Below are 26,284 nucleotides of genomic sequence, written 5' to 3'. Positions count from 1 at the left end.
TTAAGGGGAACTTCTTCACTCAGAGAGTGGTGAGAGTGTGGAACGAGCTGCCATCTGACATGGTAAATGCAGGCTCACTCTTAATTTTTAAGAATAAATTGGACAGATACATGGATGGAAGAGGTCTGGAGGGTTATGGACTGGGTGCAGGTCAATGGGACTAGCAGAATAATATTTCGGCACAGACTAGAAGGGCCGAATGGCCTGTTTTTCTGTGCTGTGGTGTTCTATGGTTCTATGGTTTGTGTCTTCCACTGTGAAGACTGACGCAAAGTACCTATTCAGTTCCACCGCCATTTCCTTGTTCCCCATTACTACTTCTCCAGCATCATTTTCCAGCGGCCCAATGTCCACTTTTGCCTCTCTCTTACCCTTTATATATCTAAAAACACTCTTGCAATCTTTTTTTTATATTACTGGCTAGTTTACCCTCATAGTTAATCTTCCCCCTCCTTATTTCTTTTTTAGTTGTCCTCTGTTGGTCTTTGTAGGCTTCCCAATCCCCTGGTTTCTCACTGCTCTTCGCCGCATTGTATGCTTTCTCTTTAGCTTTTATGCTGTCCCTGACTTCCCTTGTCAGCCATGGTTGCCTCGTCCTCCCTTTAGTATGCTTCTTCTTCCTAGGGATGAATTTTTGCTGTGTCTCCCAAATTACTCCCAGAAACTCCTGCCATTGCTGTTCCACTGTCTTTCCTGCTAGGCTCATCTCCCAGTCAATTCTGGCCAGCTCCTCCCTCATGCCTCTGTAATACCGTTACAACTGATTCCAGCCTTTCCTCTCAAATTGCAGGGTAACTTCTATCATATTATGGTCACTTCCTCCTAAGGGTTCCTTCACCTTAAGCTCCCTTATCAAATCTGCCTCATTAAACATCACTAAATCTAGAATTGCCTGTTCCCTAGTGGGCTCCACCACAAGCTGCTCCAAAAAGCCATCTTGTAGACATTCCACAAATTCCTTTTCTTGGGATCCACTACCAACCTGATTTTCCCAGTCTACCTGCATATTGAAATCCCCCATGATCACTGTAACCTTGCCTTTCTTACACACCTTTTCTATCTCCTGGTGTATCTTGTGCCCCACATCCTGACTACTGTTCGGAGGCCTGTAAATAACTCCCATTATGGTTTTTTTACCTTTGCGATTCCTCAACTCTACCCACACAGATTCTACATCATCTGACCCTACATCATTTCTTGCTATCGATTTAATTTAATTTCTTAATAACAAAGCAACCCCACCCCCTCTGCCTACCTGCCTATCTTTTCAATGTATATAGATTACCCTCATATGTATATGATGTATATCCTTGGATATTTAGCTCCCAGTCCTGATCCCCTTGCAGCCATGTCTCCGTGATACCCACCACATCATACCTGCCAATTTCAATCTGCGCCACAAGCTCTTTTACCTTATTTCGTATACTGCGTGCATTCAGATACAACACCTTCAGTCCTGTATTTCCCGTCCCCTTTCTCATTGTCGTCCCTTTATCTGATGTGCTTGAAGTTAGATTCCTATCCTTCTCCAAACACTCTGTCCTATTTTGTGTTCTGGAGACTTTAATAGCCTCTCCTGGGCTCTCCTTTCTTTTCAGTTTTTTCATAATTTTCCATGAAGTTGAATCCACCCCACCGCTGCCCCCCCACCCCACACCCCCCCACACCCCCCTCACACTCTAACCTGCTGCTTTGTTTCCCATTGATCATACTTCTTGGAGCTTTACCCTTTCCACCCCCCCCCCCCACCCCACTTTCTAGTTTAAAGTCCTGTTGACCACCTTATTTACCCTTTTCACTAGAACATTGGTCCCAGATCGGTTCAGGTGGTGACCATCCCAACGGTACAGATCCCTCCTGTTCCAATACTGATGCCAGTGCCCCACGAAATGGAACCTCTCTTTCCCGCATCACTCCTTTAGCCACGTGTTTATTTCCCTTATTCTCACGTCTCTATGCCAATTTGCACGTGGCTCAGGTAGTAATCCAGAGATTATAACCCTTGAGGACCTGTTCTTTAGTTTAGTTCCTAGTTCCTGATAATCCCCAAACAATTCCTCTTTCCTAGTCTTACCTATGTTATTTGTCCCGACAGTGACCACAACAACTGGATCCTCCCCCTCCCTCTCCAATATCAGAGATGTCCCTCACCCTGGCACCGGGCAGGCAACATACCATGCGGGACTCTCGATCCTGCTTACAAAGGAAGCTATCAATTCCCCTAATTATAGAATCCCCTACAACTACCACTTGTCTTTTTGCTCCCCCCTCTTGAATGGCCTCCTGTGCCACAGTGCTGTGTCAGCTGGCTCATCCTCCCTACAGCCCTGTTCCTCATTCACACAGGGAGCAAGTACCTTGTACCTGTTGGACAAGGTCAAGAGGTGAGGCTCCTCTGTTCCTGAACACAGGATCCCTCTACCTGCCTCACTTGCAGTCACACCCTGCTGACCCTGACCAATGACCGAACTTGAGGTACTTAAACTACCGGGTGTGACCGCCTCCTGAAACAAAGCGTCCAGGTAACTCTCCCCCTCCGGATGTGCCGCAGTGTCCGGAGCTCGGACTCCAGCTCATCAATTCTGAGCCAGAGTGACTCCAGCAACCAACACTTGCTGCAGATGTGGTCACTGTGGCTCACAATGGGATCTGCCAGCTCCCACATCATACAGCTACAGCACATCACCTGCCCAGCCATCTCTACTTAGATAATTAATTGATCAATTAGCTTTGCAGTGTTTTTTTTTTCAAATTTGGTGCAGATTTCCTACCAAACAATCAGGTCACAGCTTTCCTGTGACTTCACTTTCCACTTCTCTTTAGCTCTGAAAAAGTCATATGGACTGGAAATGTTAACTCTGTTTCTCTCTCCACAGGTGATACCAGAGCTGCTGAGTTTTTCCAGGATTTTCTGTTTTTACCTCCAACCTGGTTCTGAGAGTTAATCTATGCAGATGTCATCTGCAGTGTCATACAGATTCATACCCCGAAGCTCGAAGATTCATTTAACTATGGTGCAGCAAAGCTGGGTGACAACCACAAGAGGTGGTGCCTATAACCGAGCACCAGTAAAACAGTTTCTAGCATATTCCACCTGCAATGCCAACACAACAGCATAGTGATATTCCCGCTATACTTGTAATACAGAGACCCAGGCGGCAGATATTGTAGTTTGAATCCAATAAACACCTGGAATTAAAAGTTTATTGAGCACAGAACCATTGACGAAATGTTGTGAAAGCCCACTTGGTTCACTAATAACCTTTAGGGATGGAAATCTGCCGTCCTTACCTGGTCTGGCCTACATGTGACTCCAGACCCACAGCAATGTGGTTGACTGTTAAATGCCCTCTAGCAAGCCATTCAGCTGAACCAAACTGCTCCAAATCCCCAAAAAAGGATTGAAACTGGACGGACCACCTGGCATCGATCTGGGCACCAGAAGTAACAATGGCAAACTCAGCCCTCACAATCCTGCAGAGTCCTCCTTGCCAGCAGACTGCGGCTAGTGCCAAAATTGGGAGAGCTGTCTCACAGGCTGGTCAAGCAACAGCCCTGACATAGTCATCCTGACGGAATCATATCTTACAGATAATGTCCCAGACTCCATCAGCATCCCTGGGTATGCCCTGCCCTGCTCTACTGGAAGGACAGGCCCAGCAGAGGTGGTAGTACGGTGGTATACAATCAGCAGGGAGTTGCCCTGGGATTCCTCAACATCATCTCCAGACATCATGAAGTCTCCTGGTCAAACATGGGCAAGGAAACCTCCTGCTGATTACCACGTCCCGCCCTCCCTCAGCTGATGAATCAGTGCTTCCATCATGTTGAACACCAATTGGAGGAACCACTGAGGGTGGAAAGGGTGCAAAAGGTGCCCTGGGAGGGAAACTTCAACGTTCATCACCAAGAGTGGCTCGGTAGCTCCTGACCAAGCTGGCCGAATATAAAAGGACGTGAATGGTGGCAGACAGTTAAACAATTCACTAGAGGCTGCACAAATATCCCCATCATCACATGATGGGGATGCCAAGCACATCAGTGCATAAGAAAAGGCTGCAGCATTTGCTACAATCTTCAGCCAGGTGATCCATCTCAGCCTCCTCGGGTGCTCCCCAGCATCACAGATGCCAGTCTACAGCCAACTGAATTCACCCCACGTGATATCAAGAAACGGCTGAAAGCACTGGATACTGCAAAGAGTATGTACCCCGACAACATTCCGGCAACAGTACTGGAAATTATGCTCCAGAACTTGCCCTGCCCCTAGCCAAGCTATTCCAGTACAATTACAACACTAGCATCAACCCAGCTATGTGGAACATTGCCCAGGCATATCCTGTACACAAAAAACAGGACAAATCCAACTCGGCCAATTCCCTCCCCATCAGTCTACTCTCGATCAATAGTAAAGTAATGGAAGGGGTCGGTAACAGTGCTATCAAGCAGCACTTACTTAGCTGTAACCTGCACAGTGATGCCAGTTTGAGTTCCGCCAGGGCCACTCAGCTCCTGACCTCATTCCAGCCTTGATTCAAACATGGACAAAGGAGCTGAAGTCGAGGTGAAATGAAAGTGACTCCTCTTGACATCAAGGCCACATTTGACAGTGTGTTACATCAAGGAGCCCTAGCAAAACTGGTGTCAATGGGAATCAGGGGGAAACTCTCCACTGGTTGGAGTCATGCCTAGCACAAAAGAAGATGGTTGTGGTTGTTGGAGATCAGTCATCTCGGCTCGAGGACATCACTGCAGGAGTTTCTCAGGATAGTGTCCTCGGACCAACCATCTTCAGCTGCTTCATCAATGACCTTCCTTCCATGATAAGGCCAGAAGTGGGGATGTTTGCTGATGATTGCACAATGTTCAGCACCATTCACGATAATGGAACAGTCCACGTCCAAATGCAGGAAGACTAGGACAATATCCAGACTTGGGCTGACAAGTGGCAAGTAACACTCACACCATATAAGTGCCAGGACATGACCATCTCCAACAAGAGAGAATCTAACCACTTGACGGTCAATGGCATTACATTCACGTAACCCCCCCTATCAATGTCCTTGGGGGTTTGGGGAGGGAGGTTGGCGGGGTTACCATTGACCAGAAACTGAACTGGACTAGCCATATAAATACGATGGCTACAAGAGCAGGTCAGAGGCTGGGAATCCTGTGACGAGTAACTCACCTTCTGACACCTCGATGCCTGTCCACCATCTACAAGGTACAAGTCAGGAGTGTGATGGAATGCTCCCTGGATGATTGCAGCTCCCAGGACACCCAAGACACCATCCAGGACAAAGCAGCCCACTTGAATGGCACCACATCTAAAAATGATTCACTCCCTCCACCACTGACACACAGTAGCAGCTGTGTGTACCATCTACAAGGTGCACTGCAGGAATTCACCAAGGCTCCTTCAACAGCACCTTCCAAGCACACAGTCATTGACATCTAGATGGACAATGGCAGCAGATAGCTGGGAGCACCACCAGCTGGAAGTTCCCCTCCAAGTCACTCACCATCCTGACTTGGAAAAGCCACCATTCCTTCACTATCACTGGGTCAAAATCCTGGAACTCCCTCCCTAACAGCACTGTGGGTGCACATATACCACATGGAATGCAGCAGTTCAAGAAGGCAGCTCATCACCACCTTCTCATGGGAAATTAGGGATGAGTAATAAATACTTGCCCAGCCAGCGAAGCCCACTTCCCATGAATGAATTTTTAAAAATGCCAGCGCTAAGAGGAAACTGAACATCCCCCTGGATGGCCAGAGTCTGAACCATTCCCACCTTTTCTATCTCGGCGTCATCCTTGACAGAAGTCTTACATACAAGCAGCACGTCATCAAGACAGCAGAACAATAACCTGCAACAGGCTCACAGTAAACTGACAAGTTCCTCATGGGGATTACAGGCCAACATCCTGAGGATCTCTACTCTTACCACCATGTACTCAGCTGCAGAATACTGCGGTCCAGTAAGATACCAATCTGACCAAAACAAACGTACCAATGTACATTATGCAGGACTCTTTGCCCAAATCACCTCCCCTGGTTCCCTGCTCTGAACAGGAGCACCCCAGTCCCCAGCACCCCACACCATTCACAACATTAGAAGGATAACTGCGACTGGCAAGCAATTGGCAAAAGTCTAGTCTAACTCAGAATGCTCTAATTCAACAACTTCTCAACCCACCAGCAGTATGCCTTCCATCAAGCCTCCCCATATGGTTCACCAGACAACAGCGAGAAGTAACATCGGTGGACCCATAGCAGGAGGCTTAGCAGGAGAAAACATCCTTCAGAAACCACTCTTGTTGTAGACCCCACTGCTCATCCACCCAGCTTTGAGCTCCTAGAGTGGGTCTCTTAAGCCGTTTCTAGACTGACCAATGCTCTGTGCAGCACCCAACATTAGTGAGGTTGCCAAGACCACCCAGTGTGCTGTGGTGTGGTCCAAACAATGACTCGTATTTTTGAGGAATGTCCACTGACTAAACAAGAAGGTGGCTAAAAGAACTCCCTCTAGCCACTAACAAAGCTATTGCTTGGCTCTTTGATTATACAAACACTAAATAAATAAACTTAAAATCTTGGATGAATGACAGGTGCTCTCATTGAAACATAGAAGAATCTGAAGGGGCATGACCGTGTAGACACTGAAAAGCTGCTTCCCATGGCTGGGAATCTAGAAGATGGGATTACAGATTATTCAGGACTGAGATAAGGAGGAACTGATTCACTCAGAGTTGTGAATCTTTGGAATTCTCTTCCCTAGAGATTGTGGATGCTCACTGGATGGACAGCAGTGGTTAAAGAAGGGGCCTCACCAGCACCTTCTCAATTGGGGATGGGCAATAAAAACGCTGACGAGACAGTGACACCCACATCCAATGAAATATTAAAAGGAAGGATATAAGGAGCAGGCAGGAAAGCAGAGTTGAGGCAGAAGAGTGATTATGATCAGGCATCGTGCAACAGGCTCAAGAGGCCAAAGGGTCCACAGCTTATATCCACAGCTACTTATGTTCCTATGTTAAAATCACGGCATTGCCAAATCAGGAGCCAATGCAGTAACACACAAAGAACAAAGAACAAAGAAACGTACAGCACAGGAACAGGCCCTTCGGCCCTCCAAGCCTGCGCCCATCTTATTGCCCATCAGCTAAAACATTTTGCACTTCCGAGGTCCATATCCCTCTACTCCCATCCTATTCATGTATTTGTCAAGCTGCCTCTTAAACACCACTATCATACCTGCTTCCACCACCTCCTCTGGCAGCGAATTCCAGACACTCACTACCGTCTCCGTAAAAGACTTGCCCCGCACATCTCCTCTATAGTTTTCTCTTCTCATCTTAAATCTATATCCCCCTAGTAATTGACTCTTCCACCCTGGGAAAAAGCTTCTGACTATCTACTCTGTCCATGCCACTCATAATTTTGTAAACTTCTATCAAGTCACCCCTCAATCTCCGTCGCTCTAGTGAAAACAGTCCGAGTTTCTCCCACCTCTCCTCATAGCTAATAATCTCCAGACCAGGCAGCATCCTGGTAAACCTCCTCTGCACCCTCTCCAACACCTCCATATCCTTCTGGTAATTCGGATACCACAATTGCACGCAATATTCCAAGTGTGGCCTAACCAAGGTTCTATACAGCTGCAGCATGACTTCCCAGCTTTTATACTCAATACCCCTGCCAATGAAGGCAAGCATGCCATATGCCTTCCTGACTACCTTATCCACCTGCATTGCCACTTTCAGTGACCTGTGGACCTGTACACCCAGATCCCTCTCCCCATAGAGGCACTTAAGGGTTCTGCCATTTACTGTATAATTCCTGCCAGTATTAGACCTTCCAAAATGCATTACCTCGCATTTGTCAGGATTAAACTCCATCTGCCATTTCTCCGCCCAAGTCTCCAACCGATCTGTATCCCGTTGTATCCTTTGACAATCCTCTTCACTATCTGCAACTCCTCCAAACTTAGTGTCGTCTGCAAACATAATAATTAGCCCAGTTACATTTTCCTCCAAATAATTTATGTATACTACAAACAGCAAAGGTCCCAGCACTGATCCCTGCGGAAATCCACTAGTCACAGCTCTCCATTCAGAAAAGCAGCCTTCCACTGCTACCCTCTGTCTTCTATGACCAAACCAATTCCGTATCCATCTTGCCAGCTCACCTCTGATCCCATGCGACTTTACCTTCTGTACCAGTCTGCCATGAGGGACCTTGTCAAAGGCCTTACTGAAATCCATGTATATAACATCCATTGCCCTTCCATCGTCGAACATCTTTGTCACTTCCTTGAAAAACTCGATCAAGTTAGTAAGACATGACCTCCCCTTCACAAAACCATGCTGCCTGTCACTAATATGCCCATTTGCTTCCAAATGGTAGTAAATCCTGGCACGAAGAATCTTCTCCAATAATTTCCCTACCACTGACGTAAGGCTCACCAGCCTGTAATTTCCTGGATTATCCCTGCTACCTTTCATAAACAATGGAACAACACACTAACAGAGACTTACAGTTCACTGCCCTGCAGACAGGAAGTAAAGACACTGATGTCTGTAGAGGAGCAGTCAGGGTCACAGCAGCAGTCGAGTTCACAGACTCTGCTAATCAGGCCACAGATACAAATGGGAACAGCTGGAGCAAGGCAGAGAGAGAAATGTCTTACCACAGGTCACAGAAAGTATCAAAAACCATCTCCCTCCCATGTCTGAATCCACAAAAATGTTCTTCTCCATTTCCCCATATCAATCTGCAAACTTATTCTCCCATTGCTTTCTACTTATTCAATTACTGGTGCCAGATCTGCTCTCAACCCTTTGAATTAAAAATAATAAGGTGAATTTGTGGTCCAATTTTAATAGTGATGCAGGACCGAAGAGACTTCAAAGAAATCACATACAGATTTTGAGACTTTCTTTCTACGTTATAAACAGAGTTATAGATTACAAAAATGAGGAAGTTATGTTCAATTTTTATCAGTCACAGGTTGGGCCTGAGCGAGAGCTTCCAGGTCCCACACTTAAAGAGCTGGAGCAAAATTAACAGAATGGTAGCAAGAATGTGCAACTTTACAAGATAGACTGCAGCAGTTCAAGAAGGAGGCTAACCACCAGCTTGTCAAAGGCATTTAGGAACATGCAACAGATGCTGGCCTTGTCAGTGACTCCCAAATCCCATGTAGGAATTTTTAAAAGAATGTCAGTTATGTGAAGCCCTGGGAAAACTATTGCTGTTTCCCTTAGAGCGGAGAAGGCTAAAGGGAGATTGAACAGAGGAATTCAAAATGAGGAAGGTTTTGATAGTGAGGGAGGAATTGTTTCCATTGGCAGAGGGCTCAGAAGCAGAGGAGGACAGATTTATGGAATCTATAATTGATAAAGGAACCAGAAGGGAGATGAGTTTTTATTTTAAACAGCGAGTTATGATGATCTAGAAGGAACGATATGGAGTAGCGGGTGCACAAGTAACTCCACATCCTGCACCACCCCCCACCCCACACCCTGCCAACTACCTGCTCTGATTGAGGATCTTAGGAATGTGAAAAGAATTGATCAGTTGACAGAAACTTTAATGACTGGTGCGGGAGCCCAGGGCAAGGGGACGACTGTCCTATAATCAGAGTCACAATATTCAGGAGAGCAAGATAGGAAACACTTCCTGACACAAAGTGTGGGGGAAGTGGGGAAATCTGTCCCAGAAAATTTGTGCTCGAGAACATTCCGCACCATATCCAAGCTGTTCCAGTAAAGCTACACCAGCTACAGCTACCCGCTATTTGGAAATTGCCCACCTATATCCTGTACACAAAGAGCAGAACAAATCCAAGCTATCTAATTACCACCCCATCACCCTACTCTACGTCATCAGTAAAGTAGCAGAAGGAGTCATCAACCGTGCTATCATGCAATACTTGTTTAGTAATAAGCTGCTCGCTGAACCCGACTAGGGTCACTCAGCTCCTAACCTTATGACAGTGAGATGAGAGTGACTGCCCTTGAGATCAATTCTCCATTTGACTGAGTGTAGCATGAAGGAGCCCAAGCAAAATTGGAGTCAATGGGAATCAGGGGGAAAACTCTCTGCTAGTTGGAGTCATGTCTAGCACAAAGGAAGATGATTCTTGGAGGTCTGTCATTTCAGCTCCAGGAGTTCCTCAGGGTAGTGTCCTCAGCCCAACCATCCTTAGCTGTTTCAATGACCTTCCTTCCACAAGATCAGAAGTGGGGATGTTCGCTGATGCTTACACAGTGTTTAGCACCATTAGTGACTCTTCAGGTACTGATATAGTCCATACCCAAATGCAGCAAGACCTGGACAATATCCAGGCTTGAGCGGACAAGTGGAAGTAACATTCACACGACAAAGCTGTCAGGCAATGACCATCTCCAACAAGAGGGAATCCAACCATCGCCCCTTGATGTGCAATGGCATTCCCATCACTGAATCCCCCACTTTCAACATCCTGGGGTTTAACATTGAGCAGAAACTGAGCAGCACTGGCCACATAAAAACTGTGGCTACAAGAGCAGGTTAGAGGTGGGAAATCCTGCAGCGGGTAACTCTCCTCCCGACACCGCCCCCACCACCCCCCCCCCCCCGCCCCAAAGCCTGTCCACTGAGCGGGGATTTCATGATGGGGACGGGGGCTTTGTGAATGACAGTAAGAATGTCACTGTTTCTGATGAATTTACAGTATTTCTAGAGTGTGAAAGCTTTGTATTGAAGTCATACTGTTCAGTAGAGGGGCGGCCCGGGATTAACCTGCAGCTTTGAAGACAAAAGGGCGCATTTCCGCCTCTCCTGAGGAAAATGGAGCAATGAGAGGCGGGGAGAATGGAGAAAGGCGAAAGGCTGCTTTTCCCTCCCACACCCAGCTTCACTCTCGCTCTGAAGATCGTGTGTCCCAGCCCAAGGTTAAGAATGGGAACAAATAAAAACCACATAACCAGGGCTGAGTGAGGAAATCGCTGCCATGTGGGCAATGCCGTCTTTCCAAGGTCCCAGGAAGATGAGGGGATCCTCCCAGTCCCTGGACTCACATTGAAACATCCGAAACTATTTACAGGCAATTTAAACTCTTCCCGCCTTTTCTCCCAGTCTCCATTTCATTGGAATATCAGCCCCGCCCCCAGCCCCGCACAGGCCCCGCCCCCAGCCCCGCCTCTAGTCCCAGCTCCGCCTCCGGCCCCGCCCCCAGCGGCTCTCGGGTGAAACACACCCTGGATAAGGGAGCAGGAAGTGGGTTGTAAACTGGGATCTCCGGCTGGAGCGGTTACGGATGGAGTCTCTGCAGCTCCAGCCGCCATTCCCGCATTCACATTGGGCCCTAACTTCCCGCTGCCGCCGGAAATTGCTGGCCCGCTGAATTTACAGAGAAAATAAAGGCCCGCTTACCGGGTCCGCAAAACTGCGCCGCTGCTTCCGCTCCCCAGAGCTGCTCGGGGCGGAAAGGGAAAAGGCTCCTCGCGGGCCCAGAGCAGGCCCCGCCCCCGGTTACACTGCACCGGCTGATTGGCTAAAGGGCCAGGGAGATTGACAGGCCAGTGACAAGCTCAGTGGGCAGGAATTGGGGGGAGAGGGGTTGGTCATGTTTGGCGGTGCGGGGGATGGTCATGTCTGGAGTTTGGGGGTGGGGGGGATGGTCATGTCTGGAGTTTGTGGCTGGGGATGCTCATATCTAGCGTTTGCGGGTCGGGGGGATGGTCATATCTGGAGTTTGGGGGTGGGGGGGATGGTCATGTCTGGAGTTTGGGGGTGGGGGGGATGGTCATGTCTGGAGTTAGGGAGTCGGGGGGGATGATCATATCTAGAGTTTGGGGGTGGGGGGGATGCTCGTGTCTGGAGCGTGGGGGTGGGGTCGATGCCCATATCCGGAGTTTGGGGGTGGGGGGTGTGGGGGGGATGGTCATATCTGGAGTTTGGGGGTGGGGGGATGGTCATGTCTGGAGTTTGGGGGTCGGGGGGGTTGGTCATGTCTGGAGTTTGTGGCTGGGGATGCTCATATCTAGAGTTTGCGGGTCGGGGGGATGGTCATATCTGGAGTTTGGGGGTGGGGGGATGGTCATGTCTGGAGTTTGGGGGTGGGGGGGATGGTCATGTCTGGAGTTTGTGGCTGGGGATGCTCATATCTAGAGTTTGCGGGTCGGGGGGATGGTCATGTCTGGAGTTTGGGGGTGGGGGGGAATGGTCATATCTGGAGTTTGGGGGTGGGGGGGATGGTCATGTCTGGAGTTAGGGAGTCGGGGGGGATGATCATATCTAGAGTTTGGGGGTGGGGGGGATGCTCGTGTCTGGAGCGTGGGGGTGGGGTCGATGCCCATATCCGGAGTTTGGGGGTGGGGGGTGTGGGGGGGATGGTCATATCTGGAGTTTGGGGGTGGGGGGATGGTCATGTCTGGAGTTTGGGGGTCGGGGGGGGGTTGGTCATGTCTGGAGTTTGTGGCTGGGGATGCTCATATCTAGAGTTTGCGGGTCGGGGGGATGGTCATATCTGGAGTTTGGGGGTGGGGGGATGGTCATGTCTGGAGTTTGGGGATGGGGGGGATGGTCATGTCTGGAGTTTGTGGCTGGGGATGCTCATATCTAGAGTTTGCGGGTCGGGGGGATGGTCATGTCTGGAGTTTGGGGGTCGGGGGGGATGGTCATATCTAGAGTTTGGGGGTGGGGGGGATGTTCGTGTCTGGAGCGTGGGGGTGGGGTCGATGCCCATATCTGGAGTTTGGGGGTGGGGGGGATGGTCATATCTGGAGTTTGCGGGTCGGGGGATGGTCATACCTGAAGTTTGGGGGTGGGGGTATGGTATGTCTGGAGTTTGGGGGTGTGGGGGTTGGTCAAGTCTGGAGTTTGGGGGTGTGGGGGATGGTCGTGTCTGGAGTTTGGGGGAGGGTGGGGATGATCATGTCTGGAGTTTGTGGGTGGGGGGGATACTCATGTTTGGAGTTTGGTGGTGGGGGGGATGGTCATGTCTGGAGTTTGGGGAGGGGGGGATGGTCATGTTTGGAGTTTGGTGGTGGGGGTGTTGGTCATGCCTGGAGTTTGCGGGTGGGGGTGGGATGGTCATGTCTGGAGTTTGGGGGTGAGGGGGATGGTCATGTCTGGAGTTTGATGTGGGAGAGGGATGGCCATGTCTGGAGTTGGGGGTGGGAGTGGGTAGGGAAGGTGTTGTCTGGCGTTTGGGCGTGGAGGGGATGCTCATGTCTGGATTTTGGGGGGGGTGGGATGCTCATATCTGGAGTTTGGGGGTGGGAGGGGGGATGGTCATATCTCGAGTTGGTGGAGATGCTTATGTCTAGAGTTTGGAGGTGGGGTGGATGCTCATGTCTGGAGTTTGGGGGTAGGGGGGATGCTCATGTCTGGAGTTTGGTGGTGGGGGGATGCTCATGTCTGGAGGTTGGGGAAGGGCGTGATGCTCATGTCTGGAGTTTGTGGGTGGGAGTGATGCTCATGTCTGGCGTTTGTGGTGGGTGTGATGCTCATGTCTGGAGTTTGGGGGGAATGCTCTTGTCTGGAATTTTGGGGGTGGGGGATGCTCATGTCTGGAGTTTGGGGGGCAATGCTCATGTCTGGAGTTTGGGGGCGATGCTTATGGCTGTTGTTCAGGATGGGGGTGATGCTCATGGCTGGAGTTTGGCAGTGTGGGGGATGCTCATGTCTGGAGTTTGGGGGAGGATGCTCATGTCTGTAGTTTGGGGGAGTGGTGGATGCTCATGTCTGGAGTCTGGGGGTGTGGAGGATGCTCTTGTCTCGAGTTTTGGGGTGGGGAAAATGCTCATGTTTGGATTCGGGGGTGGGGGGAAGCTCATGTCTGGAGTTTTGGGGTGGGGGGAAGCGCATGCCTGGTGTTTTGGAGTGGGGGGATGCTCATGTCTGGAGTTTGGGGGTGGGGGGGATGCTCATGTCTGGAATTTGGGGGTGGGGGGGATGCTCATGTCTGGAATTTGGAGGTCGGCGTAATGCTCATGTCTGGAGTTTGCGGGTGGGGGTGATGCTCATGTCTGCAGTTTGGATGGTATGCTTATGGCTGGAGTTTGGAGGTGGGGGTGATGCTCATGGCTGGAGTTTGGGGGTGGGCATGATGCTCATGGCTGGAGTTTGGGTGGTATGCTTATGGCTGGAGTTTGGAGGTGGGGGTGATGCTCATGTCTGGAGTTTGGGGTGGGCGTGATGCTCATGTCTGGAGTTTGGGGTGGGCGTGATGCTCATGTCTGGAGTTTGGGGTGGGCGTGATGCTCATGTCTGGAGTTTGGGGGTGGGCGTAATGCTCATGTCTGGAGTTTGGGGTGGGCGTGATGCTCATGTCTGGAGTTTGGGGTGGGCGTGATGCTCATGTCTGGAGTTTGGAGGTGTGGGGGATGCTCATATCTGGAGTTTGGGGGGGTTGCTAATGTCTGGAGTTTGGGTGGGGTTGCTCATGTCTGCAGTTTGGGGTGTGGGTATGCGCATGTCTGTAGTTTGGGGGTGGGGGGGATGATCATGTTTGGGTTTGAGGGTGGGGGGGAAACTCATGTCTGGAGTTTGGGGGTGGAGGGATGCTCATATCTGGAGTTTGGGGGTGGGGGGGAAGCTCATGTCTGGAGTTTGGGGGTGGGGCGATGCTCATGTCTGGAGTTTGGGGGTGGAGGGGAAGCTCATGTCTGGAGTTTGGGGGTGGGGGGTGCTCATGTCTGGAGTTTGGGGGTGGGGGGTGCTCATGCCTGGACTTTGGGGTTGGGGGGATGCTCATTTCTGATGTTTGGGGCTGAGGAATGCTCATGCCTGGAGTTTGGGGTTGGGGGGGGGATGCTCATGCCTGGGGTTTTGGGGTGTGGGGGATGGTCATGGCTGGAGTTTGTGAGTTGGGGGTGATGCTTATGTCTGGAGTTTGGGGTGGGGGCATGCTCATGTCTGGAGTTTGTGGGTAGGGGGTGCTCAGGCCTGGAGCTGGGGTTTGTTGGATGGTCATGTCTGGGGTTTTGTGGTTGGGGGTGATGCTCATTCCTGAAGTTTGGGCGTGGGGGATGCTCATGTCTGGAGTTTGGGGTGGGGGGCATCCTCATGTCTGGAGTCTGTGGGTGGGGCGTGCTCATGTCTGGAGTTTGGGGTTGGGGGGATGGTCATGCCTGGGGTTTTGGGGTGTGGGGGATGGTCATGTCTGGAGTTTGTGGGTTGGGGGTGATGCTCATGTCTGGAGTTTGTGGGTAGGGGGTGCTCAGGTCCGGAGCTGGGGTTGGGTGGATGGTCATGTCTGGGGTTTTGTGGTTGGGGGTGATGCTCATGTCTTGGAGTTTGAGGGTGGGGGGCATGCTCATTCCTGGTGTTTGGGCATGGGGGATGCTCATGTCTGGAGTTTGGGGTGGGGGGCATCCTCATGTCTGGAGTCTGTGGGTGGGGCATGCTCATGTCTGGAGTTTGGGGTTGGGGGGATGGTCAAGTCTGGGGTTTTGGGGTGTGGGGGATGGTCATGTCTGGAGGTTGGGGGTGATGCTCATGTCTGGAGTTTGGGGGTGGGGGGCATGCTCATGTCTGGAGTTGGAGGGGGTGGTCATGTTTGGACTTGTGGGCGAATGCTCATGTCTGGAGTTTGTGGGGGGATGCTCATATCTGGAGTTTGGGGGTGATGCTCTTGTCTGGAGTTTGGGGTGGGGGGGCTGCTCATGTCTGGACTTTTGGCGGCATGCTCATGTCTTGACCTTGGGGCGTGCAGTCCATGGGTAAGTGTGGGAAGCTTCCATGGTATTGGGGGTGTCTGGGAGTTGGAGGATTGTGGGGGTGTCTGGGGGTTATTGTGGGTGTCTGGGGGATGGGTGGTATTGGAGGTGTCTGGGAGTATTGGGGTGCCTAGGGATTTGGGTGTATTGGGCTGTCTGGGGGATTGGGGGGTTGGGATTGCTTGGAGAGGTGAGGGTTGGGTCCCAGGGGAGGGTGTTTGGGGTTTTGTGTTTCTGCGTGGGGATTGTTGTCTGGACTGGGCATCTCCGGGGCTCGGAATTGGGGTTGCCCAGGGGTTTGGGGGTGTCTGGGTGAGTGGTGGTTGCCAGAGGGGATTGGGGGTGTCTGAGTGGGTGGGGGTTACCTGTGGGGATTTGGGGGATTGGAGGCATCTGGGTGGGTGTGGGTTGCCTGAGGAGATTTGGGGGATTGGGTGTGTCTGGTTGGGTGGGGATGTCTGAGGGGATTTTGGGGATTTTAGGTGTTTTTGTGGGTGGGTGTTCCCTGTGGAGATTTGGGGGATGGTGGGTGGGGGTGCCTGTGGGGATTTGGAGGATTGAGGGTGTCTGGGTGGGTGGGGTGGGCCTGTGGGAATTTGGGGGATTGGGGGTGTCTGGGTGGGTAGGGGTTGCCTGTGGGGATTTGGGGGATTGAGGGTGTCTGGGTGGGTGGGGTGGGCCTGTGGGAATTTGGGGGATTGGGGGTGTCTGGGTGGGTGGGGGTTACCTGTGGAGATTTGGAGGATTGGGGATGTCTAAGGGGATTGTGGGTGTTTGTGTGGGTGGGCGTTCCCTGTGGGGATTTGGGGGATTGGGTGTGTCTGGGTGGGTGGGAGGTGCCTGTGGGGATTTGGGGGATTTGGGGTGTCTGGGTGGGGGTTGCCAGTGGCGATTTGGGGGATTGGGGGTGTCTGGGTGGATGGGGGTGCCTGTGGGGATTTGGAGGATTGGATGTCTGGGTGGGTGGGGGTTGCCTGTGGGGATTTGGTTGATTGGGTGGGTGGGTGGGCCTCTGGGAATTTGGGTGATTGTGGGTGTCTGGGTGGGTGTGGGCTGCCTGTGGGGATTTGTGGGATTGCGGGTGTCTGGGTGGGTGTGGGCTGTCTGTGGGGATTTGTGGGATTGCGGGTGTCTGGGTGGGTGGGGGTTGCTGGTGGGGATTTGTGGGATTGGGGTTACTGGAGGTTGAGAGGTTGTGGTTGACTGTGTCCGAGTTGAGGTTGGGGTTTTGGGGTCTCCGCGGGAGCCTGGGTATTGGGGGTGTCCGGATTCTGGGGGTGGGGTTTGGCAGTGTCTGGGGTTGGAGGCTCAGGGTATCTGGGGAGGATTCGGGTTGGTGTTGTCTGGAGGTCCGGTGGGGGGCTGAGTCATAAAGGTGTCTGATGTGGGTTTGGTGGTGTCCGAGTGGGGATTGAGGGTGTCTGATGGGGGTGCAGGTTGGCAGTGCCCGGGTGTACTAAGGTTTTGAGTTGTCCGGGGGTGTAGGGGCTGGGGGTACCCAGAGGTCAGGGAGTGATGGCTGAGGCTTCAGGATGCCGGGGGTGTGGTTGGGGTTAGGGGGAGTGCGGTGGGTGGAGGTGTCCGGTGTTGGTGGTGGGGGAGAGCTTTGGGGTTCGGGGTGCCGACATCGTGGGGTGTGTAGCTGGGGGGATTCTGAACATCTGAGAGGACTGATGTTGGGGGAGGGCCAAGAGTCGTGGAGGCTGGAGGGCAGCCGAATGCTGGCTCCGGGTCTTGGAAGATCAGGGGTGTTTCGGCAGTTGGAGGGGATTGCAGGGGTTGGCAGGTCAGAGTTGTTATACGGGGGGAGGGAGAGGGGCAGGGGGTGTTCTGTAGGTCGGAAAGGGTCGGGGGGTCTGGAGTTCAGGGGGCAGGGGTTGACGTTTGGTGCATCCGGAGATCGGGGGATGAGGTCCGAGGTTCGGGGTTGTCCAAAGAACCGAGATCGGGATGGAGTGGGGCAGTTGGGGGGGTTGGGGGGGGGGGGGGGGGGTGGGGGGGCGGTCCTGAGGTCAAGGTGGATACGGGGCAGTGGGGGGTATCCTGAGGTCGAGGTTGGTCCTGAGGTAAAGGTGGGTTGTGGGCAGTGGTGGGGTGTGGTCCTGAGGTTGAGGTGGGTCCGGGACTGTGGGGGGTTCCTGAGGTCAAGGTGGGTGCTGGGCTGTGGGGGGGTCCTGAGGTCGAGGTGGGTTCGGGGCTGTGGGGGGGTCCTGAGGTCGAGGTGGGTTCGGGACTGTGCGGGGTGGTGCTGAGATCCAGGTGGGTCCGGGGCTGTGGGGGTGGTGCTGAGGTCGAGGTGGGTGCTGGGCTGTGGGGTGGTGCTGAGGTCCAGGTGGGTCCGGGGCTGTGGGGGTGGTGCTGAGGTCGAGGTGGGTTCGGGGCTGTGGGGGTGGTGCTGAGGTCGAGGTGGGTGCTGGGCTGTGGGGGTGGTGCTGAGGTCGAGGTGGGTCCGGGGCTGTGGGGGTGGTGCTGAGGTCGAGGTGGGTTCGGGGCTGTGGGGGTGGTGCTGAGGTCGAGGTGGGTTCAGGGCTGTGGGGGGGTCCTGAGGTCGAGGTGGGTCCGGGGCTGTGGGTGAGTCCTGAGGTCGAGGTGGGTCCGGGGCTGTGGGGGTGGTGCTGAGGTCGAGGTGGGTTCGGGGCTGTGGGGGTGGTGCTGAGGTCGAGGTGGGTTCGGTGCTGTGGGGGTGGTGCTGAGGTCGAGGTGGGTTCGGGGCTGTGGGAGTGGTGCTGAGGTCGAGATGGGTCCGGGGCTGTGGGGGGGTCCTGAGGTCGAGGTGGGTTCGGGACTGTGCGGGGGGGGCCCTGAGGTCGAGCTGGGTCCTGAGGTCGAGCTGGGTCTGGGGTAGTGGGGGTGGTCCTGAGGTCGAGGTGGGTTCAGGGCTGTGGGGGGGTCCTGAGGTCGAGGTGGGTTCGGGACTGTGCGGGGTGGTGCTGAGGTTGAGGTGGGTTCGGGGCTGTGGGGGTGGTCCTGAGGTCGAGGTGGGTTCGGGGCTGTGGGGGTGGTGCTGAGGTTGAGGTGGGTTCGGGGCTGTGGGGGTGGTGCTGAGGTCGAGGTGGGTTCAGGGCTGTGGGGTGGTCCTGAGGTCGAGGTGGGTCCGGGGCTGTGGGGGTGGTGCTGAGGTCGAGGTGGGTTCAGGGCTGTGGGGGGGTCCTGAGGTCGAGGTGGGTTCGGGACTGTGCGGGGGGGGCCCTGAGGTCGAGCTGGGTCCTGAGGTCGAGCTGGGTCTGGGGCATTGGGGGTGGTCCTGAGGTCGAGGTGGGTTCGGGGCTGTGGGGGTGGTGCTGAGGTCGAGGTGGGTCCGGGGCTGTGGGGGTGGTGCTGAGGTCGAGGTGGGTTCGGGGCTGTGGGGGTGGTGCTGAGGTCGAGGTGGGTTCGGGGCTGTGGGGGTGGTGCTGAGGTCGAGGTGGGTCCGGGGCTGTGGGGGTGGTGCTGAGGTCGAGGTGGGTTCGGGGCTGTGGGGGGGTCCTGAGGTCGAGGTGGGTGCTGGGCTGTGGGTGAGTCCTGAGGTCGAGGTGGGTCCGGGGCTGTGGGGGTGGTGCTGAGGTCGAGGTGGGTTCGGGGCTGTGGGGGTGGTGCTGAGGTCGAGGTGGGTTCGGGGCTGTGGGGGTGGTGCTGAGGTCGAGGTGGGTTCGGGGCTGTTGGGGGGTCCTGAGGTCGAGGTGGGTGCTGGGCTGTGGGTGGGTCCTGAGGTCGAGGTGGGTCCGGGGCTGTAGGGGTGGTGCTGAGGTCGAGGTGGGTTCGGGGCTGTGGGGGTGGTGCTGAGGTCGAGGTGGGTTCGGGGCTGTGGGGGGTTCCTGAGGTCGAGGTGGGTTCGGGGCTGTGGGTGGGTCCTGAGGTCGAGGTGGGTCCTGAGGTCAAGGTGATAAGTGAGGACAAGGGGGACCCTATCATGTTTCTGGGAGGGAGGAGAAGGCGTGAGGGCGGATGCGCGGGAGATGGGCCGGACACGGTTGAGGGCCCTGTCAACGACCGTGGGTGGAAAACCTCGGTTAAGGAAGAAGGAGGACATGTCAGAGGAACTGTTTTTGAAGGTAGCATCATCGGAACAGATGCGACGGAGGCGAAGGAACTGAGAGAATGGGATGGAGTCCTTACAGGAAGTGGGGTGTGAGGAGCTGTAGTCGAGGTAGCTGTGGGAGTCGGTGGGCTTGTAATGGATATTGCTGGACAGTGATGCCAGTGATTGATGCCACTTTCAAAAGCAGTTCCTCTGAACACTTATCACCCCACCAGCCTCCGCATTCAAAGGATAATCCTCCGCCATTTCTGCCAACTCCAGCATGATGCCACCACCAAGCACATCTTCCCTTCACACCCCCGGTGGCATTGCGCAGGGATCATTCTCTCCGGAGCACCCTGGTCCACTCCTCATCACCCGCTACAACACAAACCCTTCCCATGCAACCGCAGAAGGTGCAGCACCTGCCCCTTTACTTCCCTTCTCCTCATCATCCAAGGGTCCAAGCACTCCTTTCAAGTGCAGCAGCATTTCACTTGCACTTCCCTCAATTCGTCAACTGCATTCGCTGCTCCCAATGAGGTTTCCTCTACATTGGAGAGACCAAACACAGACTGGGTGACCACTTTGCGGAACATCTTCGGTCTGTCTGCAAGCATGACTCAGACCTCCCTGTCACTTGTCATTTCAACACTCCACCCTGCTCTCATGCCCACATATCCATCCTTGGCTTGCTGCATTGTTCCAGTGAAGCTCAACGCAAACAGGAGGAACAGCACCTCATCTTCCGACTAGGCACTTTACAGCCTTCCGGACTGAATACTGAGTTCAACAATTTTAGATCATGAACTCTCTCCTCCATCCCCACCCCCTTTCCAATCCCCCTTTTTTCCAATAATTTATATAGATTTTTATTTTCCCACGTATTCCCATTATTTTTAAATGTATTTCCATCCATTGTTTTATCTCTACCTTTTAGCCTATTTCGATCCCTTCCCCCCACCCAACCCCCACTAGGGCTATCTGTACCTTGCTCGTCCTGCTTTCTACCCTTAATGTCACCTATTAGCATATTTCTTAGCTATTATCACCACCGTCAACACCTCTTTGTGCTTTTGTCTATGACATCCTTTGGCAAACTCCATTTATCACTGGTCTTCTATCCAGCTCTACTTGTCCAACCTTTAAACCGTTTATTTTTCACCTCTTTTCTATTTTTTCTTAGTTCTGTTGAAGAGTTATATGGACTCGAAATGTTAACTGTCTTCCTCTCCGCAGATGCTGTCAGACCTGCTGAGTTTTTCCAATTATTTTTATTTTTTTGTTTTTATTTTAGATTTCCAGTATCCACAGTTTTTTGCTTTTAGCTTATACCCTCTTTACTGCCTGCTGCAGTTGGATGCTTACCTTCCATGACTGGTATACGAGGACACCCAGGTCTCATTGCACATTCCCCTCTCTCAATTTATAGCCATCCAGATAATAATTTGCTTTCCTGTTTTTGCTACCAAAGTGGATAACCTCACATTTATCCATATTATATTAACATCTGCCATGCATTTGCCCACTCACTCAGCTTATCCAAATCACACTGAAGCAGCTCTGCATCCTCCTCACAGCTCACCCTCCCACCCAGCTTTGTGTCATCTGCAAATTTGGAGATATTACATTTAGCTCCCTCATCTAAACACAAAACAGATGAACTGACAGCGCAAATAGAAATAAATAAGTCTGATCTGATAGAAATCACAGAGACATGGTTACAGGGTGACATGGATTGCGACCTGAATATTGAAGTGTCTGTGACATTGAAGGAGGACAGAAAATGAGGAAATGGTTGAGAGGTGGTTCTGTTAATTAATGATGGTATTAGCACATTAGAGAGAGACGACCTAACTTCAGGAGTCCAGGGTGTAAAAATGGTTTGGGTTGAGATGAGGAATGATAAAGGCAAGAAGTCACTTGTGCTAGTGGTGTTCAGGGTCCCTAATTCTAACTACACCGTGGACAGAGTATAAAAAAAAGGAGATAATGGAAGTTTGCCAGAAAGATGCAACAATAATCAAAGGGGATTTTAATCTACATATGGACTCAAAAATCAGATGGGCAAAGGTAGCGTAGATGAGGAGTTTATAGAATGTTTTCAGTATAGTTTCTTAGAATAGTACATTCTGGTGCCAACCAGACAGCAGGCTATACCAGACCTGGTATTGAGCAATGAGATAGGACTAATTGATAACCTCCTAGTGAAGGCACCCCTAGCTAGCAGCGATCTTAATTTCGCTAGTGTTTAAAGGATTTCATATGATATTTGTTGTGTGAAAGTGTGACACCATCCCATTGAAAGGAAGAAAACTCATTCGGAACTTTGTACAGTTCTGATGGTAAGGCATCATCCTGAACTGTTTGCTTTGTTTGTCTCCGCTGATGTTCCCTCGGTGAGGTTGGAGTGACTGCCCTTGATAACAAGGCAGCATTTGACCGAGTGTGGCCTCAACAAGCCCTAGATAATTTGGAGTAAATGTGAATCAGTGGGACATTTGTTTGCTGCTTGGGGTCATACCTCCCACAAAAGAAGATAGTTATTGTTGCTGGAGGTCAATCATCTCAGTTCCCGAACATCACCAAATGAATTCTTCGGGGTAGCGTTGTCGGCCCAATTAAATTCAGCTGCTTCATCAATGGCTTTCCTTCCATCAGAACGTCAGAAGTGGGGATGTTCGCTAACGATTGCACAATATCCAGCACTATTCACGGCCCCTCGGACACTGAAGCCGTCCACTTCCAAAAGCAGCAAGATCTGAACAATATCCAGGCTTGGACTGACAAGTGTTAATTAAAATTCACGCCACATAAAAGCCAGGCAATGGCCATCTTCGGCAAGAGAGAATCTAACCTTAGCCCCATCGCTTTAACTGGCATTACAATAATTAATTTCCCTGTATCGACTTCCTGGGGATTACTACTGAATAGAAACTGAAGTGCACTAGTGGATTATTACATTGGCCAACAGAACAGATAGAGAGGCTAGAAATCCTGCAGCCAGTAATTCACCTCCTTTCTCCCCAAAGCCTGTCCCCCACCTACAAGGCTTATTACAGTGGTGTGATGGAATACTCTCCGCTTTCCTGGATGAGTGCAGCTCCAAAAGCACTCAAGAAGATTGGCACCATCCAAGTCAAAGTTCCCGCTTGACTGGAGACCCATCCACAAACATTCACTCCCTGCACCATCGAGGCACAGTAGCAGCAGTGTGCAACATAGACAAGATGTAGGAATTCACCAAGGCTCCTTAGCCAGCACCTTCCAAACAAACAGCCACAGCCATCTTGGAAGACAAGTGTAGCAGAAACATGAGAACACCAACAACCGTACGTTCCCCTCAAAGCCACTCACCATCCTGACTTGGATATATATCGCCGGTCCTTCACTGTCACTGAGTCAAAACCCTGGAACTCCCTCCCTAGCAGAACTGTTGTTGCACCTACACCCCAGGGACTGAGGCGGTTCATGAAGGCATCTCACCATCACCTTCTCAAATGTAATTACGGATGGACAATAATTGTTGGACTGGACAGTGAAGCCCGCACTGCATAAATGAATAAAAATATTACTTGGTCATCAATTACTGGATTGGCACTTGAAGCCGGAGTTTGTGGCTGAGTCCAAGCCATCTGGTCGTCTACTATTTTAGAGTTGCGATATAAATGTGATTTGATGGAGGTATTAAAACACTATGACTGATGCAAATGCAGTGGTGAGGTGGGAGATATTGAAGTGAAGGAGCTCGAAGCAAATGAGCTGGTCATATCATTTCGAAATCAACTCTTACACTATTTCCCTCTGTATTAACATTTGAGTCCCCAAATTTGATTGAAACTATGGTTTTCAGTGAACACTATTAGCTCCCAGATGCATTTTATTTGAAAATATATGATGTTGTGAATCTTTAGCCTTTAGCATAGCTAGAACTTGATTATACATAGTCTAATAATTGAATTCAATATAAAAGTTTATTTACTTCTGACTGGGGAGGGGGGAGGAGTTGGGTGTCGGATGCGATGGTGGGTGGTATGTAGCGGGACCACTGCTTTTCTTTTTTGATATCAATAACCTATATCTGGGTGAGCAGGGCATAATGTCAAAATTTCAGTATGGTGCAGGAATTGGAAGATTTGTGAACTCTGAGGAGGATAATGATATAATTCAAAAGGATGTAATTGGGCTGCTGGAATGGGAAGACATGAGACAGATGAAAAGCAATGTACACAATTGTGAAGTGATACATTTTAGTCAGGTGAATGAAGAAGGTGGCAAAAATTGAAGGGTATAATTCTAATTGGACGCAGCAGCTGAAGGACCTGTGTGTATATACGCATAAAACATTGAAGGTATTAGGGCAGCTTTTGAATGCAGTTCTTCGTCGGGAATCCTGGGTTTGATAAATCAGGGCATAGAATACAAAATGATCTAAATTATGAACTATCACAAAATACTGGTTCAACTTAAACGGCGGTTTAAGAAGGGTTCAGAAATGATTGAACAGAATGATTCCGAGGATGGGGGGATTCAGTTATGTTGATAGATTGACGAATCCGGGGCTGCTCTTCTTTGAGATTCGGAGGTTGAGAGATGATTGGTTAGTTTTGCGCAAAGTTACGAGGGGCCTGGTTAGTACAAATGGGGAGAAATTGTTCCCATAGGCATGAAGTGGACAACCCTAAAGTGATTAACAAATAAGAGAGGCGACATGAGGAATAAATTCCGTAAACAACCAATAGTTTGGATGGGGAAACCACTGGCTGAGTGTGTCGTGGAGACTGATTCAATTGCAGTTTTCAAAAGGGAACTGGATAATTATCTGCAAAGACAATATTTTCAGGGCTACATGGAAAAGGCAGAGGGGCAGCACTGACTGAGTTGCGGTTGCAGAGAACCGACACAGAGACAATGTGCTAAGTGGTCTCCTTCTGACCTCTAAACATTCCATGATTCTATGGTTAAACTATTTATAATGCCCTGCCACCAAATCTACTCAATACCTGAGGGAAAAAAAAACCCTTATTTCACCACAAATAATAATCAGGACAATGGAAGACAGCCGCACTCGGAGGATTTAGCAAACATTCTATGTATAAAGTGCATCCACAATATTTGCTTCGAATTATTTATACCCAGCCAAGAGGGAATAATTTGTTCTATAGTTCCATACAACTTAAGACATGACTAGAAATTGTCTCCCCCCCCCCCCCAAAAAAAAACCGTGAAACCTATTTGCGACGAGTAAGTGATTCTGGAGGCTGATGTTTAGAGAATCAGACTTGTGGCATATTACCCACAATATAAATACGTCAGTTCTGACAAAAAGTCATCGTCCTGAAAACGTTAACTCTGTTGTCTCTGTTGACATAAGCTGCCACACCTGTCGAGTATTTCCAGCATTCTCTGGCTCTATATTCAATACCTGTAAGGACAGTTGCGACCAACATTTCCCTGCATGGTTCTTTGGGATGACATATTCTCCAAAACCCCATCCCCTTCTCATTTCTTGATCGGTTTACAAAACAAATCCCTGGGAGGAGTGAAATGCCAGTTTTCTTTCGTTGCTGTGGCCTGTTTTGAGGGCAATAATAATTGTGTAAGACGGGCTATCTGTTTACGAGCTCCATGCGTCACTGCAGAGTTGACAATGAAAATGATATTGACACAGAAACTGATAAAAGTGTTGCCTCCTATGCTGTAAAACCGGTAATAACTTTTGCGAACGCAATTTATATTCGGATGGCACTGGCTACTCACAATGGCTTTGATTTATAGCAGGTGGAATGAAGAAACAGAATTTAAATGAAATAATTAGTGACCGCTCTCTTCTTAAACACAAGGAGTTACTTCACCTGGTTGCAAGATAAAGAAAGTCCTTGAAGTACCTTCTGTCAAATGGCATAAATGTCTGCTTCACAAAAAAACTTAACACATCTAAAGTGATTGTGCATGATTAAGAAACATGTGGATTTTCTGCTCCCAATCCTCTATACCTTGGGTAATGTTGATTGCATGCGGCAGATTGGTGCAGTTGTTCCTTGCATCTGCACTCAGTTTAACAGCTACATTTAGCTCCCCTCTTGCAAGCGAATATTGTGGTTCGTAAGTAAATTGGACTTGTGTTTTTCGCTGTTGACTGGTGTGATTCACAATCGATGTCTCGCCAACTGCAAGCAGTAATATTCTCCAGAAGGTTGAAGCGCCGTTTCATTTTGTGACTCCGATTTGTGTTCAGTTATAAGGTGTAAAAGTCAATATCAGCTGTGCAGATTCGAGGATAAAATGGTTCCCCCTGCATCAATTTGAAAGATTAATAGTTTTCCCTGATCTAGCAGCAATTTTTCAGTGACATGTCATGCCTAACTTTCATTCTCCAAGACCAGTTAAAACCTCAATGTATCTTTGAATTTTCATTATTCCTCATTTACTTATGGCCAAGAGTGTCATGATACTTAAGCAAATCATTAAATATGCTCCCAATCTGAAATGGAGGATTGCAAGAAACATCACCTTTATATAAGAGAGTCTTTCCCATTTTATCCGGAGTACTGATTAAAATATATCT

The 26,284-nt window shown here is 50.6% G+C and overlaps 1 protein-coding gene across 1 annotated transcript in view; it reads right to left on the bottom strand.

Moving 5' to 3' along the window:
* LOC121293399 (NACHT, LRR and PYD domains-containing protein 3-like) overlaps positions 1-8,668 on the bottom strand; it is a 70,600-nt gene extending 61,932 nt beyond the window's left edge. Inside the window, 1 exon segment of the mRNA XM_041216449.1 lies at positions 8,547-8,668. The gene's annotated coding sequence lies outside the window, so the exon portion shown is untranslated.
* Between the last annotated feature and the right edge of the window lie 17,616 nt (positions 8,669-26,284).

This window comes from Carcharodon carcharias, chromosome 21 (assembly GCF_017639515.1).
Source record: "Carcharodon carcharias isolate sCarCar2 chromosome 21, sCarCar2.pri, whole genome shotgun sequence".
NCBI lineage: Eukaryota > Metazoa > Chordata > Chondrichthyes > Lamniformes > Lamnidae > Carcharodon > Carcharodon carcharias.
This window is presented reverse-complemented; position numbering and strand designations above follow the sequence as displayed.